The sequence below is a fragment of the Eschrichtius robustus genome, chromosome 1, assembly GCF_028021215.1.
Source record: "Eschrichtius robustus isolate mEscRob2 chromosome 1, mEscRob2.pri, whole genome shotgun sequence".
In the NCBI taxonomy this organism is placed as follows: domain Eukaryota; kingdom Metazoa; phylum Chordata; class Mammalia; order Artiodactyla; family Eschrichtiidae; genus Eschrichtius; species Eschrichtius robustus.
Window position 1 is genome coordinate 7,832,252 of NC_090824.1, and position 24,629 is coordinate 7,856,880.

The 24,629-nt window shown below is 41.7% G+C and overlaps 1 non-coding gene across 1 annotated transcript; it reads right to left on the bottom strand.

The window, feature by feature from the left end:
• Nucleotides 1-23,380: 23,380 nt before the first annotated feature.
• On the bottom strand, nt 23,381-23,543 carry LOC137750985 (U1 spliceosomal RNA). The gene has a single exon (XR_011070670.1). It is a non-coding gene; the product is annotated as a U1 spliceosomal RNA (small nuclear RNA).
• Nucleotides 23,544-24,629: the final 1,086 nt, after the last annotated feature.

The following is a 24,629-nucleotide window of genomic DNA, read 5'->3' on the forward strand; positions in this document are numbered from 1 at the left end:
TGAACTTCTCAGTTAAGTAAGGAAACAAGTGATGTTATTTGCAATAGAAGCTATCCAACTGAGATGCCCACCCCCGACCATGAGATTAGAAGCTTCTAGAAGGCAGGCTGTCTATCCAGTTGACCGTAGCATCATCCTACCCATTTATTGCAATGCTTTACACATAGTAAGTACTCATTTAATGCTTGTTGAATATAATCAATGCAATAAAAAAAATTTGCTTTTTAATAACTTGGCTGTGCTCACTGGACAAAATTACCCAAGTTTTCATTTGATGTAATTGTGAAATAACACCCTCAACCAATGTAGTGTATAAAAAGTGCTGGTGAGGACATTTGTCTTCATTTAAGTGTTTCTTAAATATTACTTGTCCTGCTTGTTGGAGAAAAAAATATTCAACTGCATTAATGTTTTTTGTGTTGAATATGAGATGAAGCTCCTAAAAATTAATTTTCCAGATTATTTATTTTATCTTTAGTGCCCTTAATTCCACATGTGTGAAAAACATATAATTAGACCCACACTATTAGTACTGAATAAAATTTTGTATTATTCAAATGTAGTAATAGATAAATTGGCACTAGTCTCATGTACACAAATGAGGCTTTTGAACTTTAGTGTGATTTCAATTATCTCACTTTAACATCAGAAGTGCTCAGCAAAATGCCTAGATTCTGCATTTGCTAAATATTTCTCCACCTCTACTACCCTTAATCCAGTAAAACACCCCACAGGATAAATTGCTATGGACACAGGATTTCTTGCAGTCCATAAAAAATATGTGATCTTTCCAGTAGAGGGATGGCAACAGGAGAGTGGTTCCCAAATTCTGTTCAAGGGAACACTAGTGCTTTGAGATGCTCCTTGAAAAACGAACTGCACGGTCAAATGGATTTGGGTGGCGCTACATCGGACAACCCCTCTTAAACTGTCATGAGGTACATTAGGATGTTAAAGGCTCTGAGAAGTCCTGCATCTAGAAAGCCCACAAAATGTTGTTCCAGGCAGCATTCCTCATGCTTTGCTGACCATGGGGACCCTTTTTGGCTCGGTGCTTATTAACATCTATCAACAGTCCAGGAGATGGTGCCCTACCAACTGAACATTAGCTGGACATTTGTCTTCCCTGCCTATTTGTAGCTCAAGGGAGCTGAGCCACCCTCATTCCTTCTGGTCTGTTTCCCCAGATGAATAAGAGTGTGAAAAAAAATTTTTTTTGAGTAATTAAGGAGCGAATGAGGAATCTGTCCAGCCTGCCCCATAGAACAGAGTTCTCCATTTATTCTCTTTTTCTCCATGTGAATGGAGAAGGGATTTTCTTGAGCACTGTCAGTGCTCTAGTGAATACGCTGATTCATTTGTCAGCTAGACCATCCCAGCCCCTCACAGGTTTAGTCAACTTGTTTAATCCCCACCTCTGACATCTGCAAATCCCTGGCCAGTCCTCCCCATCCTTGTACCTGTGTTCATATGCACTGTCTCTTTTTCACTCTGATGTTAAACTCAGTCCTTTTACTGCTTTTTAGAAAAAAACAACCCACTCACAGCAGGCACTCATGAGATGGTGACATGACCACAGGTGTGGATGTGTCCTGGGAGCACATGCCAAAGGCCAGTCCTTACTAAGTAGGAGCACTTACTACAACATCCCAAGGAAAGTGACCACCATGGGAAGGATCCCACAGGTACACAGGGATGTGTGGAGTGGGAGGGCAGCCCACTCTTACCCAGTGACAGCCAGAATGGCTTTCCACAGAGCATGACCTTCATTCAACCTCAGTGGAAATGTAGGATTTAGTTATTCCCTTAGGAAAGGGTTTGAGGAAGAACATCCCAGATGAAAGGAAAGGCCCAGGCCAACTGGTGAATGGCTAGGGTTTTAGCTTCTTGATGAAAATCATAAGGTTGGTGGGAGAATTAAATGAGTTAATAGGTGGAAAGGGCTTAAAACCGCGCTTGGCACAAGGTGAGGCTTCAGTAAACGTAGCTGCCATTGACGACATCATCGCCCTCGTTCTTGTCACTGGTAACAGTTGGCTTTGGCCAGAATGTTGAGTTCCTGAAAGAGGAGGGTAAGGAATAAGTTGAAAAAAAGTAAGTATAGCTAAGAGAGGGATACCACGGTAAACACCACAGCGTTGTCCTATGGTGGAAATGAGACGTTTGTCTCCGGTTCTCAGGAGGCCCTCAATATCACTGGAATCAATGGGCGAGTGTCCACTGACTCCCATGAGCACTCCTTTGAATTAGGAAGCTACCTCAGGGCACAGACATTTGAATTAGATGTGACTTACAGAGACACGAGACTTACAGAGAAATGAGGAAGAATGGGGAAGGGAGACGATAACTAAACATTCGGTCAATGTTCCTTGCTGGAGAGAGGAGAGAGAAGACAGTTTTTTGGAAAAATCTCTGTTTTTGATATGTATCGGTGGGGCTAGAGGATAATCTCCCCTTGAGATTGAACACTGAGCCCTCACAGGCTTATTTTCCTCCAGGGAGAAATCCCACAGATGTGCAGAGACTTCTGTGTGTCAGCACCGAGGACATCTTTTCCAGCTCAGAGGTCCTGATGGCTCATCTCTGGCTTGCCAGCTGGCCGCTTCTCCCGCCATTCCTCTGTCGTGTGCACCTGCACAGCACCACCTCTCCTTCAGCAGTCTTGCTTCTGGAGGAAATTCTCCAGAGCACTTTGGATGGAGCCTCTAAGACAAGCAACAGGGTCAACCCCCCATTTCATTCCCCCCAGTTCCAACAAACCTCCACCCTGCCCTGGCTGTGCATTCAGCTCCGAGTGAAAGAGCAATTTAATGGTGGTCTGGGATGACAAAGAAAAAAATAAAATTAAAAAAAGACAGGACTAATCGCAAACCAAGAATTTGAAACTATGTGGCACCAGAGGTCAAGGCATAGCATTCAAATTCTGAAATCCGCATGGACCTAGTAAGATCCCCACACAATAAAACTGGACTTTTCAGAATATCATCCATGGGCAATTGAGTCTATATCATAATGAGGTAGGGGTGACTTGTTCTGAACAATAATGGAAAATAAAATACACCAGTGTTCCTCTATCTCCCATTTATGGATAAATTTAGATACATAAAACTCAACCAAGATATAAAAGTTTATGAAAATCATTCAAGAGTTTTTCATGCATTCACTTCCTCATGAAATATTTATGCCATGCCAAATATTTGTTCCAAGCCCCATAACACCCTGTCAGGTCCTTATTCATTTCTGTGTCTCTCTGGCTATGGGTGGGGGACCACAGGAGAAGGTGGTTCACATAGCAATCACTCACCATGATTCTGGAAGTCAAATGTTACTTCCACTCTATGCAACTGGCTTTTCTCTCAAAATAATACTACGGAAAAATGATACATTGCTCATTATTAACACAAATTTCAAAACCTAGGACAATGGTGGTGGATCAAGGAGCCCCGAATATTCTATCTGAGCCTATTTTTGTCCTTCAGTGGACTTCTTATGCTAATTCATACCCACCATCGCAATGGCCCCCAAGCACACTGTCTGCTTTGCAGCGCTTTAGGCAAAACTGAATACAAAGATTCTGGAAGTTTCTATTAAAACTGAAACAAGTTAGACTTTTCTACATAGTGTGCTAATCACTAAAGGATAGTGCCAGGAAAATAAATACAGATAATACAAGAAACATATATTCAGCAGGCAGGGTCCAGCCTCCGACCCCAGTAGCCTCCGTCTTCCACACTTTGTCCATTCTTCACTCTGTCAGATCAGGACCACGTTCTGGCATCATATCATGTTTACTCTGCCTGGCTTCTTGCTTCCTGGCTCTGTGCCTGGTTTCCTTCCTGCTTGGTATTACAAGAAATCCAACCCCCAGGAGCTGGTCTCCGATTTCTCTTCATGAATGTATGAGTTTCCTATGGCTGCTATAACAAATAACCACCAGCCTAGTGACTTTAAACAACATAAATTTATTCTCTTACAGTTCCAGAGGTCAGAAGTTCATGATGAGTCTTACAAGGCTTAAATCAAGGTGTTGGCAGAGCTGCGTTCCTTCTGGGGACTCTACAAAAAAACCTGGTCCTTGCCTTTTCCAGCTTCCCGAGGCTGCCTGCATCAATGTCTATTTCCATGGTCACATCTTCTGACTCCGATCCTCCTGCTTCCCTCTTCTAAGGACACTTGTGATGACATTGGGCCCACCAGGATGATCCAGCATCATCTCCCATTTCAGGATCCTTAGCTTAATCACACCTGCAAATTCCCTTTTGTCAAGTGGGGTAACATAGTCACATGTATTAGGAGTTAGGACGGAGACATCTTTGGGGTAAGGGGCATTCTTCTGCTGACTGCAATGGACAGAGTCAAAAAGGAGAATACAAACTCTTATGGACTGAATGTTTGAGTCCCCTCAAAATTCATATGCTGAAACCCGACCCTGCCCCTACCCTTGTGATGGTATTAACAGGTGGGGCGTTTGGGAAGTGATTAGGGTTTGATGAGGTCATGAAGCTGGGGCCTCAGGATGAGATTTGTATCCTTGTAAGAATCATCAGAGGACTTCTCTGGTAGTGCAGTGGTTGAGAATCCGCCTGCCAATGCAGGGGACACGGGTTTCGAGCCCTGGTCTGGGAAGATCCCACATGCCACAAAGCAACTAAGCCCGTGTGCCACAACTACTGAGCCTGTGCTCTAGTGCCTGTGAGCCAGAACTACTGAGCCCGCCTACCTAGACCCCGTGCTCCGCAACAAGAGAAGCCACCTCAATGAGAAGCCTGCGCACTACAACGGAGAGTAGCCCCCGCTCGCTGCAACTAGAGAAAGCCTGCACGCAGCAACAAAGACCTAACACAGCCAAAAATAAATAAAATAAATAAATAAGAGAGTCATCAGAGAGCTTGTTTCTCTTCTCTGCTCTCTGCCATGAGAGGATACAAAGAGAAGCTGCAATATGGAAACTGGAAGAAGGTCCTCACCAGAGCCTGGCCACGCTGGCACCCTAATCATGGACTTCCAGCTTCCAGAACTGCGAGAAATACATTTCTGTCGTTTATAAGCCACTCAGTCTGTGGTATTTTGTTACAGCAGCCTTAACGGACTAAGACACCAGTTGTACTACTAGAGGGCCCTCCCTTTCCTTCCTGCTTGGCTGACCTTCCAGGCTGACCTTGCATTGCCTTCAATTCACTTCTCTCTATTTTCCAGCACACCACAGGACTGTACTTCCTGGACCCCTTTTCCCTGGACCAAGTCACATGACCAGTTCTGGCCAATGAGTTATAAGCAAAATAATATGCATCCCCTCCTGGATGGAGCACTGAGTTGCCAGTGTGAGACTTTCTAGAACTCTCTTCTTCTTCTTACCTGGTACCCAGGTGAGCAGAGCCCCTTGCAGACCATGGTGGATACACAGTGGGAGTAAGTCTGCTCAAAAAGATACAGGATGTCCAGTTAAATCTGAATTTCACATAAACATGCCATTTCAAATATTGTATAGGACATACTTATACTAAAAAAAAATGTGCTTGCTATTTTTCTGAAATTCAAATTTAATTGGGTGTCCAGTATTTTTATTGGCTAAGTCTGGCAACCCTAAGTGCCAGGGAGAAATGAACCTTTGTTAGGGCACTGAGATTTGGGGGCTATTTGTCACCGCAGTACCACCTAAGCATTCTGTCACAGGCCACTTGCTTAGGTGACTGTCAGGACTGCAGGGACAGACAACAAGTCACATCACTCTTCTGAGAGCAAGGGGTGTCAACACCAGGTTAAGAGCCCACAAGCGCATCTCAATCCTCAGCACCCACAGCAGCTTTGAATAGCAGCAGAGTAGCAGATCTGGTTGCCTACAATGCACTATCTGCCTCTATGTCCACCTACGAAGGTCAGGTGATGATGTTCTTTTCCCACTTTGCAGAGAAAAAAAAGGGGGAAGGTCATTCTCACCGTTCAAAATTCTCCCATACATGTCAACCTTTCCCCATGATTTTTACTTAAACCTTCTGTATCCACTACCGCTAGGATCACTTAGCAGATGAAATGAGATTTAGCACAACTTAATATATTTTGTCAGTTCCAGTTTATTCTATCAGTATCTCAAGATGCAGGCCAAGAAGCCCTGGTCGAGTGTTTTAAATAAGAAAGCACTTTTATATCCACAGCGTGATGAGCCCTCTCCTTGACACTGATGATGGCTGCGCTTGTTGTAAAATGCTTTTTAAAGCCACCAAAACTGCATCTGACAGTCAGCCGATTTAAGAGGATTTGCAACAATTGTGGCAAAAACAAAGGCACCCAAGGCATGGATTTCCAAGTGAACCTTAAATGGAGGTGACCGTGCCTGGCTTGTCCGGATGCTCATTTACCTGGAACCCAGGTAGAACGGAAAAAGCATTGCGTGAGGGCCGTGTTCTTAAATACACAAAGAAGCCGCTCGCTGCTGCCCGCTTTGAAGATCTACGCCTTCAAGCCACGTGTGGCAATTTTCATTCCTGATAAAAATATCAGTTACTGAGGTGTGAGAACATCCGATGTGACGTGTGGTAGAAATTGTTCAAGACATGATGCCCAGACAGCAGGCACAGAGGAACAAACATCACCTTGCTGGGTATAGCAGCGCTGCGCGGTGTTGCCAGTTGTGTTTTGTTTTGTGTTGCGTCTTGAAGCTGTAAATAGGAAAATCTGGCTTGTAGAGGTTCCTGCGGTACCTCCCCGACTCAGTCAAGAACAGACTGCATCAGGCTAGAACATGGTGGTTTAGCGGATGTCTTAGGGGATCTCGAGGCACAAAGGAGATGTTTTTAAAATAACCTGGTCTAGGATCTAACATGTAATAGAAGCTTCATGGTGGTCAATTTCCTCTATCCTTTTTGGAAACTTTCATTAGATGCTGAAATAAGGAAACGTATTGTATGGAAATGTGGACCTTTAGAAATCACCCAAGAGCTTTAAATCTTCCCTGAAGGAGGAATCCATCCGCAGAAGTGGAGGGTTCTGATCATCTGGGTCACTTGCCCTGAAGACACGGATGAAGCATTCAAGAAGATGAGACAGACACACAGGAAACAGTGGCAGAACCACACCTTCCTAAGAACATAACTGAGTAGTGAGTGGGTTGTTTGTGACAAGAATAAACTGAAAAGTTTAATGATTGGAGAAACTGACTAGGCTGGTGCAGGCAAAGATGAACGGCTTGTATCTGACCAATGATTGACAGAGGCAGAGAGAAGAGTGGGTGCTGGGGTGGAATCAGCAAAGGCGCACGCGGTGAGGGCCAACAAGAGCAGCAGCGGTGCTCGGCCCGCTGTCTGAAAAGCCCAGAATTACAGTAGAATCAGAGTTGGAAGGAATCATGGCCCATCATGTTTATCTAACTTACTTATAAAAACAGCTTCCGCTGTGATGTGGGGAGAGCCTGCTGGGTGCCTTGCAAACAGTTTCTCACCTAATCCTTTGCAGCAGTTCTACAAAAAAGGTCTTGCTCAGGAACTCTGCTCAGTGTTATGTGGCAGCCTGGATGGGAGGGGAGTTTGGGGGAGAATGGATACATGTATGGCTGAGTTGCTTTGCTGTGCCCCTGAAACTATCACAACATTGTTCATCGGCTATACTCCAATATAAAATTAAAAGTTAAAAAAAAATAAATTAAAAAAAAAAAGGCCTTGGGCTTCCCTGGTGGCACAGTGGTTGAGAATCCGCCTGCCAATGCAGGGGACATGAGTTCGAGCCCTGGTCCGGGAAGATCCCACATGCCGCGGAGCAACTAAGCCCTTGCGCCACAACTACTGAGCCTGCGCTCTAGAGCCCGCGAGCCACAACTACTGAGCCCACGTGCCACAACTACTGAAGCCTGCGCGCCTAGAGCTGGTGCTCTGCAACAAGAGAAGCCACTGCAATGAGAAGCCCGCGCACCGCAAGGATGAGTAGCCCCCGCCTGCCGCAACTAGAGAAAGCCCAGATGCAGCAACGAAGACCCAATGCAGCCAAAAATTAAAAACTAAAATAAATAAATTTTAAAAAAACAGAAAAAAAAAAAAAAAGCCCTTGCTTTTTTCACGGCAGCCATCGTTTCCACAGCATCCCTCACTGTGGGGCACCACGCCCTGCTCACCCACATCCAGGAACAGCTCTCCTCACACGTGCAGTAGCCCACCCTCCTGTGGAATGCCTGCTTTCTCCAGTTCAGTCAATGTTCCGGCTCCAACTGGCAATGGAACTGACTGGGAAAGCAAGTAGAGCCTGGATTCAGACAGATCTGCATTTGAATTCCAGCTCTCCCAGCTGTGCAACTTGGAGGAAGTGTCTGTGTTTATGTCTCTCTAAGCCTCGGTTTCCCCATTCTTGAAATTGACTTCCTGCTACCTAAGAGAGAGATGTTCCGACAATTTACCAAGATGATGCATGCGAGCAGGCAAGTTCAAGTCAGTCATTCATATTTGACTCTCTTTTGTTTTTGAATTTTATTTTATTTACTTTTTTATACAGCAGGTTCTTACTAGTTAGTTATTTTATACATATTAGTGTATACATGTCCATCCCAATCTCCCAATTCATCCCACCACCACCCCGCCCCGCCACTTTCCCCCACTGGTGTCCATATGTTTGTTCTCTACATCTGTGTCTCTGTTTCTGCATATTTGACTCTTGTGTCACTCTTCGCAGCTAACCACGATCAATGCAATCCTCCCAGTGATACTTCTTCAAGGCAGATAAAAGGACGGTAGCCTTCCAACGGCTCCCCTGTCCAAGAACACTATCAGGAAAGCCCCTAACTCCTTAGCCCTGAACTGATTCTTGGTGACCACCTCCTTCCTCACCATGTGTCACCAACCATCTGTTAAATAATTCCTTCCTGAATTTTGCCAGACACTTAAGTTGACTTGTCTGACCTCTTCTTTTTGAAAATTAGAACATGTGCCCACCTCCTGTCCCTTACGGTATTTTCTCCATGGTGTTTCCAATGTTATCAATGTCAGCCCCAGCTGTAATTCCCATTTGTTAGTTCCTGAGCTGAAAAAGATCTAGACCAGAGTGCTTTCTTTTAAAACTTTTTATTTTATATTGGAGTATATTTGATGAACAATGTTGTGATAGTTTCAGGTGTATAGCAAAGTGATTCAGTTATACATATACATGTATCTATTCTTTTTCAAATTCTTTTCCCATTTAGGTTGTTACATAATATTGAGCAGAGTTCCCTGTGCTCTACAGTAGGTCATGTTGGTTACCCATTTTAGATATAGCAGTGTGTACATTAGACCAGAACACTTTAATCCATTTTAAGTCAGGGATGAATTTCAAGGAAAACCCCATGGGCAGGCCCATATGGCTGACCAGAGCCTTGCTGACCAAAGTGTGGTCTAGGATCCGGCTGCCTTAGCATCCCCGGGACCTTATTAGAAATGCCGCGTTGTCCTGGCCCATCTGCCTCCTCTCCTCTTCCCTCCCCATCCCACCCCAGACCAACTGATTCAGAATCTGTATTTTAAACAGATCCGCAGGTGACCCATGCACACGTTATAGGCTGAGAAGCCCTGAGCTAGGGCAGTAGTTCTCAGACTTGGCTGCACTTTAGAGTTAACTGGGAAATTTTCAAAAATGTCCTGGGTCTGGCTCCTTATCCCTAGAGAATCTTATTTAACTTGTCTGGAGTAGTGCTCAAGAGTGGGCACTTTTAAAAAGTGCAGGCAGTGATCCTAATGTACAACCAGGAGGCAAACCTCCCGCTGCCCACCCGCCCTCCGGACCGGAACTCCTCCATTCAAATGGGCATGACCTCATATACCAACACCACAGTGGGCCGGCAGCTGGAGGTCAACGGGCCACAGCTGTGGAGAGAGAAGTACCCCAGAAACTGGGGACCTAGAATGGCTTGATAAATATATCCCTGTAAACACGCGTACATTTATACAGTCTCATTAAAGTACAGTCACATGCTGTGTTTATAACGATAGAGTTGCCAAAAAATGGGCGTCGGTAAAACAAATAGTATTGTCACAATGGTTATTATTATTGTAACAAAACTTTAACATTTCTTACCCCTCTGCCAATGCAATCACAATGCATAATGCATTTGAGATTACTTCCAGCTGTCTCCTACTCTATGAATGGGGACATTTCTGTGCACACAGTATTCAGACGCTGTGTACATTTGCATGATAAGCAGCCATCTTCCCATTCATGAGTAGAGGCTCATAGCTGGGGATGGCCCTTCAGCGGCCACCCCGATGGCCTCAAACTTGCAAGGAGGCCCTCTTCCTGAGCCTGATAGGTCGGTACCTTTGGGAGGTAAGTAAGGCAGGAGCTAAGTCGGAAAAGATCTTGCATCAGAAAACCGCATTTCAAGTTCTTGTTATGCCACCCAGGCCCTGGTTAGGATGGTACATTGTGTTCTGCTGTGTAATTGAGGTGAATATACCTTTCCTGACCACCTGAAGTGACTATTGTGAGGCTCAAATAAAACAGTGCATAAAGGTAAGTTGTATAACAGCAGAAGACACTAATACTACAAGGAATTGGACTAAATACTGTATTAGTAGCAATAGTAGTGACAAGAGCTGTGTTACTACCACAAAAGGAGGGAGAAGAATCTATCTTCAAAACCCTTAGGGTTTCCTGGGATTTTTGTAAAGAGAGAATACATAGATGAAAGGATGGAAGGATGGACGGATGAACAGGTAGATGGATGGATAGGTGGATGGGTGGGTAGATGGATAAACAAAAGGAAAGAAGGGAACAAAGAAGGAAGGAAGGAATTGATGGGTGAACAAGTAGACAAATGAATGGGTGAATGGGTGGATGGATGGATCGGTGGGTAGATGGATGAGTGGGTGGAAAGAAAGAAGGAAGGAATAAAGGAAGAGTAGGTAGGTGGGTGGGTGGAGGGATGAATGGATGATAGGTAGACGGATAGATGGGTGGATGAATGAATGCATAAATGAATGAATGGATGCATGGAAGGATGGATGGAGGAATGGACAGGTGATGGATGGGCGGAGGGATGGATGAATGAAATGCTGCTTCACATGAAGCCCACCTCCCACTCTTACTACTTGGCCTCCCATAGCTTTAAGTCAATCATCTGCATGCCTTCTGGGTCAAGTACAACCATTTTGGTACAGCCTGCAAGGCCTCTGTTATCTTTCCAAAGCTATCCTTTCCACCCTCACTTGGTTCTATTCCCCAAGCTTTCCCACCACCCCACAGCCTGTGCTTTCTCATCTCCATTTCTTGGCTGTTAGTGTTCTTGACTCTGTAAGCCAAACTGGGTGCCAAGCCCAGCTTCTGTTTGGAAGCCTTCCCTCGTTCAGTCAGTCCAAAGGAATCCTTCTCTCCTCTCCCATCATGACAGCTTATTTGTTTCTATCTTACAGACTGTCTACCTTTCTGCAGATGTGCATTACCTCCCTCACTTAAAGGAGAGGGAAGGAACTAGCATTTACTGAGCATCTGGGCACCCTCATGCAGTCCTAATAACAACCCTGCAAGGGATGTATTACTGTTCTTATTTTACCAAAGCAGTGACGCGGACTCCCAGAGGCCCACTGACTTGTCTGAGGTAGATCAGTGGGGTAACTGGTGTTTGAACCCAGGTCTTCTGACTCCATATGTCTATCATTCTCTCTCCGCTATAGTCACCAGGAGTGGCCTAAACGCCTAGAGGACACTGTTTATATCGTGGGTGATTCACCTGTAAAACGGAGGTAGTTATAGCAGTGGGGGGACGAAGCCTGGAAAGGGTAGCTGGCCATAAATGTTACTTATTGTATAAGCATTATTCTTCTGCATCTTGGACCCCTACCTGCACAGAGTAAGCCGTCAGTAGAGATTAATCATTATAATTATTGAAATTAAAGTCAGTGCACTAAGATCTGATTCTATGGGGAACGCTAGCTGGTCAGTTACCTAGGAAAGCCCATGAAAGTAGAAAATCATATGAACCTTAATATCTTCATTTCCATTTACAGCATACGATGTACTTTAATTTACCAAATGTTTGCCTTAGGACTCATGCCTTTTCTTTGTGTATGGAATGTCCCCAGTCTGGGTTCCATAAACCACACCCACGATGCCATGTCTGTGATTTCCAGTTTGGGTTTCTTTCAAGCGTGGCTAGAACACGAAGATACACACCAAGTAACCAGCACTCAGAATCCTTCTAAACTGTCATCCTTTTCCCCCCAAGCCTTTAGCATTATCTGATCCACACCTAATCTGACAACAGTTTCTGTAGTGACCTCCCTTGATAAGATCTTTTGAAAACGTCCATCTTAAATTCCATAGAAACAACTTCTCTTCACACTATTTCACTAGCTTGCATGGAATATGGAGTATTTAGCTAAATGAGCTCAGTACAATAAAGGGGCCCCTGTGGCCAGGAGGACTGGGTACAAACCAAGTGACACTTAATAGGCAAGCAGGTCCCCTGGTAGGATGCATGTGGGCAGGCGTAGCAAAGAGCAGGCTGGCCAGAGGTGGTCAGCAGGCCCTCTGCAGATGTTGGGATGGGTTAAGTGAGAACTGAGAAGCAGCAGTTGATTCACAGATTGAGTGAAGTTAAGAGAGCATCTCTGGCAATTTACTGGGATGCAGTGGAAATAGCACTGGCCCGAGACTTCTTTAATTCCACCAGCAAACTGCCAGTGCTGAAAATGGGTAGGGAGACTGGGGGTGAGGGTGTGGGGGGGGAGGTAGAAGAGACCTGCCTGGGAGCTGGCTTGGTCCGGATCTGTATCTACCTCATCACTTATCAGCTGTGTGACCTTGAGCCAGCCACTTTTCTCCTTGGTGAAAATGGTGACGCCACTGATCTTGCCAAGCTTTTGCTGGGAACTGATTGAGATGATACAGAGAAGGTGCTGAGCGAATAGTGGGTGCTCCCCAAACAGGAGCTGAGGCTACAATTTTAATCCTTGGGATTTCTGATACTGCAACTCTCCTTAAGTGGGTGGAGAGAGCAATCTTAGCTCTCCCCCTCCCCTGCATGAAGAATTCTCTGAGTATCCTTTTCAAAATTAGCATTTACAAACCCTTCAGAGCCTCAAAAACCCGAGACCACTTACCCTGTTTGCACTTGCAAATTGTTTTCCTTTGAATTTGAAAAAAAATGCACACGTGCACACACACTATTAGGATCTGCTACTCTATACAAATGGAAGGTCAGACCGCACCCTCTCTGGTTTCAGGCAACACTCTTATTTTAATTGCAAATCCATAAGCCTCTTTTGTGAATTGCATTTGGTTTTTAAAGGAAAATAGGTGCATAAGTCACAGGATCATTTGCAGAAGTCACATCACAGAGGCATTTTCTAATGCACATAACTGGATAATATGGTAATCAAACTAAATCGGTGGCAAAATGCTTTGAAACCTTAAATAAGATCTAAATCGCAATTGTTCTAACATTTATAGTTGATAGAGTTTTTCTACCCTAAGTCACACTGAAATGTATTTTCTTTGTTTTTCATTTTGGCAGAAATAGGGAGTAACTTGGGAGTTAATCTTTTAAAAGATGTTTGACTGTAGCAAGTTGCAATAAAATATGCATAATATGAACTTAATAAAAAGTAACACTTCTTCTATAAATTGCTTCATTGAGATATAGAAACATATTATAACCCATAAAATGCATACAAGAAATGGAATGAAACCCAAGTTACCTTTATTGTCAGTTTTTATTTCTGAAATGGTCTAAAATTGAAGATAATGATTACTCATGGAAAAAAAAAAACTTTATCAAATGCAGCATCAACATTGTTGGTGGCATTTTCTGACTCATGGGTGGATTTGTGGTCCTGGAGAGGTGCCTAGACATTGTAATTCACAAGAATTATAATTAACAAGGAAAAATTACTCATTTATTTACATTCCCATTTGAACACTAGATAAATTATTTGCTAAAAGCCCCTTAATGATCCCAAAGTACATAATTATCTAGTACATTGGTCCCAATTTCAGAGGATAAAAACTATAGCAAAATGACTTTTTTCCCCTTAAAACTGTTCCCTCACAACTCCTGCTAGACATTTCTTTTATGGTTTTTTAAAAGTTATATTGGTTTTTTTAAATATCAAAATATTTTATGCAAAATATTTCATTTTAAAAAAATTCACTCTCGCTCTTGGGAGAGTGTATGTGCAATTGTTAAAGATATAGTGCAGATTGCAATAAATTCTGAAATTAACACTGAATATATTTTCATATTATGTTTACATATGGGTAGGTTTTTTTTAGACTCCCTATCTTTTTTAGATTTATGAGATTCTCTACAATAAGATTTTGTGTGAGTATATTTAAATTTCATATGTGTATATATTTATACACACACAGAGCAAGATTACATACTTGCTTTAATTTCTCCCAATCTTAAAAACTCATAAAATATTTAAGCTGTTTCAGGACCAGAATAGAAATGCCTCAAACTGTTTTTTAAAATTACATCCAACCTTCACCTACCCATGCTAATGAATGGGGCAGTGTAACTATGACGAATATCAATCAAAATTAATCAGTGCACCCCGGCTCAATGGTTATCCTTGTTCTCTGCCTACTCCCTCCCTCCCCTTCCCACGTGACCTTAACTACAGCTGCTCAGAAAATGACTCATTGGTCCTTTTCCTCATCTCCTGTCATCTGACAGATGAAACCTCCAGTAGGGAATAAAATGATCAAAGGGAGAGTAGAGTGAATAATCTGTAAATGGTGGCAGACACCTAGGGGTCAGCTGATTTAAAGGTTTCCATGCCTTCATTTATTCATTTAATATTTATTGAGCACGTATGTGTGATGTATTGGCCAGTGATTGGGGCTACAGCAATGAACACATTGAGCCTTCTCCCTGCTTTTATGGTGTCTGTGTTATAGGAGAGGAAACAGGCGCCAAAACTCATAACTGTAGAATTAATAACAGCCCTGAAAAACAGAATAAGAAAAAACACAGTATGTAATGAAAGTATACACCTGCGGGTCTAGCCTAGTCTGCATGGGGGTAGGGGAATAGAGGATCAGGAAATATCATCTCCTGGGAAGGGCCTCTCATGCTAAATACAATGGGTAGATGGTAGGAGTGGTGGGGGTCCAGGCAAGAGATACAGCCTGCGTGAAGGTCCTGGACAAAGAAGCACCTTGGGACATCGAAGGGAAGACAGGCAGCCAGGGTGGCTGGGGCATAGCTAGCATGGAACCTGTGCTACTAAGTGAATTTGGAAACGGGCACTATAAAGCCAAGTGAGAATTTGGATTTGATCCTGGTTGCCACTACGGGCTGAAGTATAGGGGACCTTGACCATGTGGACATAACCACACCTACGTGTTTCAAGGCTTGCTCTGACCACCATGTGTAGGACAAATCAGAGAGGTCAAGAGCTAAAATGTGGACATTGGCCTGGAGGCCATTGCAACATTCCAGATGAGAGATGATGGTGGCCTGGAGCTAGAGTGAGGTGGAGAGAGTTGGGAAGAATCCATGCCTCTGGAAAAGGTCACTTGGGTGTTAATCAGATATGCTGCTTGTAACCAAAAGCCACTGCAAGGGTTACAGAGTGAATGCAGGTACAATGTGCATGTCTCACTTCACACATCTCTTATGCACTGAATTGTGTGCCCCCAAAATTCATATATTGAAGCCTTAATCCCCAGTACTGTTACCAAACAAAGTTCATGTGCCTGACGCACAGTGAAGCCAAATAAACCGAAACGTTGGAGTTTGGAGCAGAGAAAGTTTTATTGCAGACCCAAGCAAGGAGAATGGGTGGCTCCTGTTTAAAAACCCTGAACTCCCCAATGGTTTGGGGGAAAAAGTTTTTATAGGCAAAATTTGGAGTGAAGGCTGCAGGATGTGTGACTTTCTTCTGATTGGTTGGTGGTAAGGTAGCAGGGCTGTGCTCTGGGAATCTTGGGCTCAGCCTGAAGTTACCATCCTCCACATGGGTGGAGGCCTTAGTTCCTGCAGAAGAACTCAAAGATATTGTTATGTATATCCCTTCAGGAGGAACTGGGACCCTGCCCCATCGCTGCACTGTTGTTTCTTGACTTCTCCTCCCTAGTCTCTGCATCCCCTGCCTTCCCTGATTAGCAAATGTTTAAATATGTCCTTTGGAACTCAAGGAAGGTCAAGGAGGTTGAATGAAGCCTATTTCCTACAAGCAAGAAATGGGGGACACAGAAAGGATTTGTACCCAGGAGCCCTACATGGTCCTGCTTGGTTTTAGTACCTCAGAAGATGATAGTATTTGGACATAGGTTTTTAAAAGAGATAATTAAGTTAAAATAACGCCATTAGGGTCGGTCCTAATTCAATCAGGACATTAGGACACAGAGAGAGATACCAAGGATTCGAGCACATGTGAAAAGGCAGCAAGAGGGGGTCATCTGCAAGCTGAGGGGAGGCCTCAGGAGAAACCAAACCTGCCAATACCTTGATCTTGGACCTCCAGCCTCCAGAACCATGAGAAAATACATTTCTGTTGTTTAAGCTGCCTGCTCTGTACCATTTTGTGATGCCAACCCAAGGAAACTAATAGAACATCTGTACAGACTCTATTAGTGTAAGATTTGGAGGATAAAGTAAATAGCAGTGATGAGCATTTTTCCACCTTAGCTCACATACAGATTAATGAAACACACGCTCTTTGTGGCTGTGGCATTCCAAGGATGAACAGCTGGGATTTCCTCAGTGGCCAATTAAAAGGGTAAAAACATTTCTTTGTCAGTGAATTAGAGAGAAACTTCACTAGCATTGTTGCAGATAAAACACTAATGGAAGGAACCAAAAGGAAAGCCTGGGAATGCTCCACAATTGAGGGAGAACCAGAGGTGAGCTAGAAAACCTTCCAGTCTGGAAGCTTTATAGACATCGGATAAGGAAACAGGGTGGCAGCCTCTGCCAGAAGTCTCTGTGGTGGACTTGATATGGAAATAAATCGATATGAGAATCTGTAATAGGAAAAGGAAAAAAATCTGTGTTATTACACATCTATCCATTTATCCATCCCTTTAACCATGCATCAGTCCATTTTATTCTTGCAGTTGCTGCTGCATTTCCAAATAAGTTGCAGACAACAGTATCCTTTATCCCTAAACACTGCAACATGCCTATCATTAACTCAAGATCAACCTTTGCTTTTGGTTCTTTTTATAGGTGAAATTCACATAAAGTGAAATGAACAAACCTTTAAAAAATTTAAACAGTGTTATTGGAGCTTAACTGACATACAATAAACACTATATTTAAATATATATTTTAATAAGTTTTGATATATACACACACTCCTGAGACTATTTTCCACAATGAAGGCAATGAACATATCCATCACCCCAAAAGACTCTTGTGCTCTTTGTAAGCTCTTCCTCCCTGCCTACCACAGGCAAGAACAGATATGCTTTCTGCCACTATAGAGGAGTTTTTATTTTCTAAAGTTTTATATAAATAGAATCATATGGTATATACTCTCGTTTTTCTTGGCTCTTTTTTTTTTTTAACACAGCATAATTCTTTTGAAACATCCAAATAGTTTATCAATAGTTTATTCATTTCATTGCTGAGATTCAGTTGTATAGATATAGCACAGTCTTTCACCTGTTGATGGACATTTGGGTGACTTCCAGTTTGGGGTTATTTAAGGCTACAGTGAACATTCATTCATGTCCATCTTTTCATTTGATCATGTGCTCATGTGCTTTCCTTTCTCTTGGGCAAATATCTAGAAGTAGAATGGCAACACCATAAAGTAGGTGAATGATTAACTTTTTAAGAAACTGGCAAACTGTTTTCCAGAGTGACTGTACCTATTGGAAGAGTATGAGAGTTCTGGTTGCTCCACATCTTGACAATATTTTACTTATTATGAATCCTTTAAATTTCAGCTATTCTAATAGGTGTGTTTGGTATCTTATTGTGGTTTTAATTTGTATTTCCTTAAAGACGAATAATGTCTAGCATCTTTTCAGGTGTTTACTATCTGTATTTTTTCATGTGTTTATTTACCATCTGTATCTCTTCTTTGGTGAAGTGTCTGTTCAAATCTTTTATTTATTTTTTATTCAGTTGTTTGTGTTCTTATTGTTGAGTTTTGTGAGTTCTTTATATATTCTGAGTACAAATCCTTTATCAGATGACTTGCAAATCATTTCTCCTAGGCTGAGACTTATCTTTTCATTTACTTAATAGTGTTTTTCAAGGAGCAGATTGTATGGATTTTGAATCATTTGTCAACTTGTTCTTTTATGAATCATGTTTTTGCTATTGTATCTAAGAAATCTTTGCCTAATCCAAGGTCACAAATGTTTTTTCTTCTAGAAGTTTTACGAACTTTTAGGTTTTACTAAATGTAATGTTATGTCATATGGTCCAACTTGAGTTAATTTTTGTTACGATGCAAGGTATAAATTGAAGTCCTTTTTTCTTTTTCTTTTTTTTTTTTTGCGTATGGGTAGACTAAACTTCCTGGACTCCTGGACTCTGTATTCTGTCTCATTGCTCTATTTGTCTATCTTGATTGCTATAGCTTTTTAAAAAGACTTGAAATCATGTAGTGTTAGCCAACAAACTTTCTTCTTTCCCAAAGCTGTTTGGGCTATTCTAGGTCATTTCCATTTCCATATGAATTTCAGAATCAGCTCATAAATTTCTCTAACTAAGCTTGTTGTGATTTCGATTTTGTTAAATTTATAGGTCATTTTTGAAATAAATATACTTTAATAATAATGAGTCTTCCAAAGAGGTGTTTAGACCATTTACATTTAGTGTGATTACTGATATGGTTGAGTTTCAATCTACAACATTGCTACTGATTTTTTCATTTGTCCTTTCTTCCTCTTTTCCTCTTTTTCTGCCTTATTTTGAGTTCATTGAATTTATTTAATAATTTTATTTTGTCTCCTTGTTGGTCTATTAGCTATAACTCTTTGATTTTTTATTTTATGGTTGCTTTAGGGTTCACAGTGCACATATTTAACTTAACACAGTCTACTATTAAGTGGTATGTATCATGCCATGGAGCATAAGAACCTTACAAGAGTATCCCTCCATTCCTCCCTTCCTGACCTTTGTGTATTGTCATACATTTTACTCTTATATGTGTTATAAGCACCACACTACATTGTTATTATTTTTGTTTAAACACTCAGTTCTCTTTCTAAAGGGGTTTAATAATAAGGAAATATGTACATTCACCTATATAAACATACAAGCATCCACAATTTCCAATGCTCTTTATTCCTTTGTGTAGCTCCAGATTTTCATCTGGAATCATTTTCTTCTACCTAAAGGATTTTCTTTAACTTTTTTTTTAGTGTAGGTCTACACTACATGATGATAATTTCCTTCCACTTTTGTTTGTCCAAAAATATAAGAGTTATAGTTGTTCCTCATCCTTGATAACACTTGGTAGTTATCCATCTTTTTTTTTTTTTTTAATACATTTATTTATTTATTTATCTTTTGCTGTCTCGGGTCTTTGTTGCTGCGCACGGGCTTTTCTCTAGTTGCGGCAAGTGGGGGCTACTCTTCGTTGTGGTGTGCGGGCTTCTCATTGCAGTGGCTTCTGTTGTTGCAGAGCATGGGCTCTAAGCATGTGGGCTTCAGTAACTGTGGCGCGCAGGTTCAGTAGTTGTGGTGCACGGGCTTTGTTGCTCTGTGGCATGTGGGATCTTCCCAGACCAGGGCTTGAACTCATGTCCCCTGCATTGGCAGGCAGATTCTTAAGCACTGCACCACCAGGGAAGCCCGTAGTTATCCATCTTTTTACTTGGAGATTCTAATCAGTGTGTAGGGGTATCTATCTCATTGTTTAATCACATTTCTCAAATAACTCATGATGCTGAGAATGTTTTCATGTGCTTATTGGTCATTCATATAGATTCCTTTATGAAGTGTCTATTTAAATCTTTTTCCCATATTGTGGTCACTTTTAATTTTCAACGTTCCCTGAAAACACTGAGATGATAAACAGCCTGCTGGATTAAACAATATCTAGACACATGCATGGAATTTCCTTCAAGAAATCACTTGTGAATCCACAGAGATGGAGCAAGAAACAAGTTATATCTAATGACATGGCTTATCACTCTGCAGATGGTCATAGTACACATTTTTTAGATGCTTTTTCTGGAAATTTTCAAACTTACATGAAAGTAGAAAGAAAAGTGAAAGGAATTCCTATGTAACCATCATCCAGCTTTAACAAGTACCAACATTTTGCTGAACTTGTTCATTTACCACCTCTTTTTTTGTTTTTGCTGGCGTATTTTAAAACAAACCCCCGATGTCATATAATTTCATCCATCAATGGCATGCCATTTTGACAGCTAGAACTTAAGTTATTCATTCAGGCTTTTTATTTGGTTATACGTATAGGACCAGGAGCTCTTAATGGAAAGAGGTCTAGGTCCAACATTTTCCCTGATTAGAGAATGGAACCATATGATTTGAAACAAACTTTGACACTTAACTTGAGCCACAAAGCCCATGTCTTAATAATGTTGTCCCATAATACCATCTGTTGCCCTTGGTCTCTTCAAATGGGAAAGAAGGTAATATATACATTATTTTTTTGAGTTTATCAAAAATTCATTTGAAAATTAAGTCTCATTAGTAACCTATAATAGAATATAATCTGAAAAAAAAAGAATCACTATGCTGTACACCTGAAATTAATGCAATATTGTAAATCAACTATAATTTAAAAAAAAAGAAAATTAAGGCTAACCTACTTTAAGAATGATAGCCTATGGTGTCCCTTATACCCCATACATAATTAGTAGTTAGTTTTTAGTTCTGTAGGTTCACATCTTATGAGGGAAAGAAAGCATTCAATGTTCTGTGAGTATTATATAAAAATCACATCTCTTAAGGTAACCAATGGCAGAAAATATGGTCAGATATGCCTCCTTTCTTTCTTCTATACCAGAGTTCTCAACCTCAGCACTATGGATATTTGGTTCTGATAATTCTTAGTTGCAGGGGGCTGCCCTGGGTATTGTAGGATGTATAGCAGCATCTCTGGCTTCTACCTATCACATGCCAGTAGCAGTTTCCCGGTGGTGACAACCAAATATCTCCAGATATTTCCAAACATCATCCCTGGGGGTGGGGAGCAAATCACCCCTGGTTGAGAACCCCTGCTCTATAGATATGACATTTTGGGCAGATGCAGTTCACTCACTCAGACGAGTGTCAGTGTCTCATGGCCTCGGTTTCCTTGCCTGTGAAATAAGAATGATTTTGATTTTGTTAAATCTATAGATTAACTTTGGAATAGACATACTTAAATAATAATGAGTCTTGCCATGAGGTGTTTAGACTATTTACATTTAGACCATCAGTGTAATTACTGATATGGTTGAGTTTCAATTTTTAAGATTGCTACTTATTTTTTTATTTGTCCTTCTTTGTTCCCCTTTTCCACTTTTTCTGCCTTATTTTGAGCTCACTGAATTTATTTAATAATTTCATTTGGTCTCCAGACGAGGGTGAAAGGTGTGTGAACATACCATATAAAAGGTTAACTGCTAAAAAGATCATGAAATGGTTAGGATAGAGGTGTGGCTCTGCCTTAGACACCGAGGGGAGAAGGGATCTATAAGAATGTGGTGAGCAGTCCTATGCCGTCAAAATGCTTATGGTGAAAAGAAGACATAACTGGGGTTGAGTGTGTACCAGACCCTCAGCACTGGGCCAGGAACTGCATCAACTCAAATGCACAAGATGAGGTCCCCACCTTCCTGGAATCATACAAGGTAGTTCGTAACCAGGTCTATGAAGGCACCTCACCCAGTGCCTGGCACACAGTGGGTCTTCACCACATGGGATGATGATAATGAGGATGAAGCAGAGCGAAGGGATGTGGCAGAGACAGTGTACGCCCTTCAAAATGACGATAAGCCAGTGCCATTTGGCAGGCTGCCTGGAGGTGGGACAGTCTAACGACAGCACGGACGTCAAAGTCCAGTAAGGTTTGCATTTAAAGTCCACGTCTGCCTGTGTGGTTTGGGGCAAGGCACTAACCCTCTCTGAGCCTCAGTCCCATCCTCTGTCAAACAGATCATTATTCCTACTTACAGAACTATCGTGTCTGTCTAGCTTAGTACTTAGAACACAATGGTCCAAAATGTTTTCCATTAGTATTTACTAATATAATTATTATTATTTCAAACCAACTATGTAAGTGCTGAAATGACACTTATTCACAGTGATTCACAGTAATTTGGAACTGGTTAGTGTTAACTGGAAAATCTAATGGGTATTGGAAGAGAGATAAAGAGATAAAAGGAAGGAGAGACAGGCTAGCTACTTCATCCTTCCTGAAGGAGAGATGAAATCTCCCGGGAATGTTGGAACAGTTGGAAGTGGGCAGTAGTAGAATACAGTACAGCAGGGTCTGGGTGGACCAGAAATCAGGGGCAGCTTTTCAGACTCCATAGAGACATTTGGATTTTTTGAACAATAGGAATTCAGGATAGTCAATACCAAGCTTAACATTGGTGCAGATTTTAAACCCAAGGTTACTGGAAAACCCAGAAGGCACAGGAATCAAATGAAATGCACCCTCGCCCCAGACCTCTCCTGTCTCTCTCAAGCGGTCCGTCTATTCCCTTCAGTGCCTTTCTGGGCTCCCCTGCAAGTCCCGCTTTGAATTTTCCTGCGTTAGTCTCAGTTTAGCCTCTCGGAACCTGTGGTTATTAGTACATTACCAAGGAAACTCCTCATTTGAAGTGGGAACCACCTCTACAGGCTATAAATACAATGCAATTAGCCTCTCAAGTGCCTTATTAGAAAATATATCAAGGACACCTACATGGACTCACAGATTAGAGGATGGGATTTCTGTAGAGAGAAGGCCCTTTTTCAAAGGTTGACTTTTTATGGCATGCAGGGGGTAAAACAGAACAAACCCATAAATAATAAAAACTTATCTCAATCAGCAAACTTGGGCATGGCTTTTATTATCTGATTCTTCACTCTCCAAATCCTTGATTCATCAGATAGACATTTCAAGGGCCAAGCTTGGTTGTAGTTATCCAAATATAAGCACGGAGGTCTTTTGGTGCTGAATAATTAGTGGAAATAAGTTGTTAAAGGGAAGGTAAATGCTACAGCCTTTGGGGAAAGTCATCTGGTGATGTTTCTTAATTTAAAAATATTTCTTTAATTGACAAATTTAAAAATACACATACTCTTTGATCCAGAAATTCCACCTTTGGAAATGTATTCTACATAAATGAGAGTGAATCTACAGGGATATATGTGCATAAACATATAGTTAATGTAGAACTGTTTGTTGTAGCAAAAACTGAAACACTGTAAACTACAGTCTATCCATCAATAGTGAAATGAACAGATATGCTAGGGTGCATCCATAATATGGAATATCGTGCAGCTTTTTATTTTATGTAGGGGAGAACGCGAAACAGTCCCCCACTACCACAAATTATGCGGTCGAGTTTCCCACATTTGGGGAAATCACGGGGTTCGGCAGATCCAGAGTGCAATGGATAAGACTCACCCTGGGAAAAGCACCTTTGCGATCATGGTAACTCCCCTGCCAGGTAAGTATCATGCAGCTATTTTTATTTTTTACATTTTTTTATTGAAGTATAGTTGATTTACAATGTTGTGTTAATTTCTGCTGTACAGCATAGTGATTCAGTTACACATATATATGCATTTAAAAAAAAATATTTATTTAGTTGCACCAGGTCTTAGTTGTGGCAGGCAGGTTCCTTGATTGTGCATGCAAACTCTTAGTTGTGGCATGCATGTGGGATTTAGTTCCCTGACCAGGGATCAAACCTGGGCCCCCTGCATTGGGAGCTCGGAGTCTTAACCGCTGTGCCAGCAGGGAAGTCTTTGCATACTTTTTTTTTTTATATTCTTCTCCATTATGGTTTATCATAGGATACTGAATATAGTTCCCTGTGCTCTACAGCTGGACCTTGTTGTCTATCCATTCCATATATAAAAGCTTACATCTGCTAACCCCAACCTACCACTTCATCCCTTCCCCAACTCCCTCACCCTTGGCAACCAAAAGTCTGTTCTCTATGTCCGTGAGTCTGTTTCTGTTTTGTAGATAAGTTCATTTGTGTCATATTTTAGATTCCACATATAAGTGATATCATATAGTATTTGTCTTTCTCTTTCTCTCTTCACTTATTATTATAATCTCCGGTTGCATCCATGTTGCTACAAATGGCATTATTTCATTCTTTTTTATGGCTGAGTAATATTCCATTGTGTATATATACCACATCTTCTTTATCCATTCATCTGTTGGTGGACATTTAGGTTGCTTCCATGTCTTGACTACTGTAAATAGTGCCATGCAGCTTTTTAAGTGAATTAGAACAGCATGAATTAGAGTTATGTGTATTTACTGTGAAAACAGCAAGCTGTGTAGGATCACTTATAGGATTGCTCCATCTCTGAAAAAGATAAAACAAAAAAGAAAGGAAAGAAGGGAGGGTAGGAGCAAAAGAAGAGAAGGGAGGAGGGAAGGAGAGAGGGAGGGAAACACCTTGTTCTTATCCAAATCCTCTGCCCCACCCCTCCTCATCCTTGCTGACAGAGCCCCAGTGTCATTTGTGCATTGACCTGTATACGTCAGGGTCCACTCAGGGAAACAGACACCATGCTGGATATT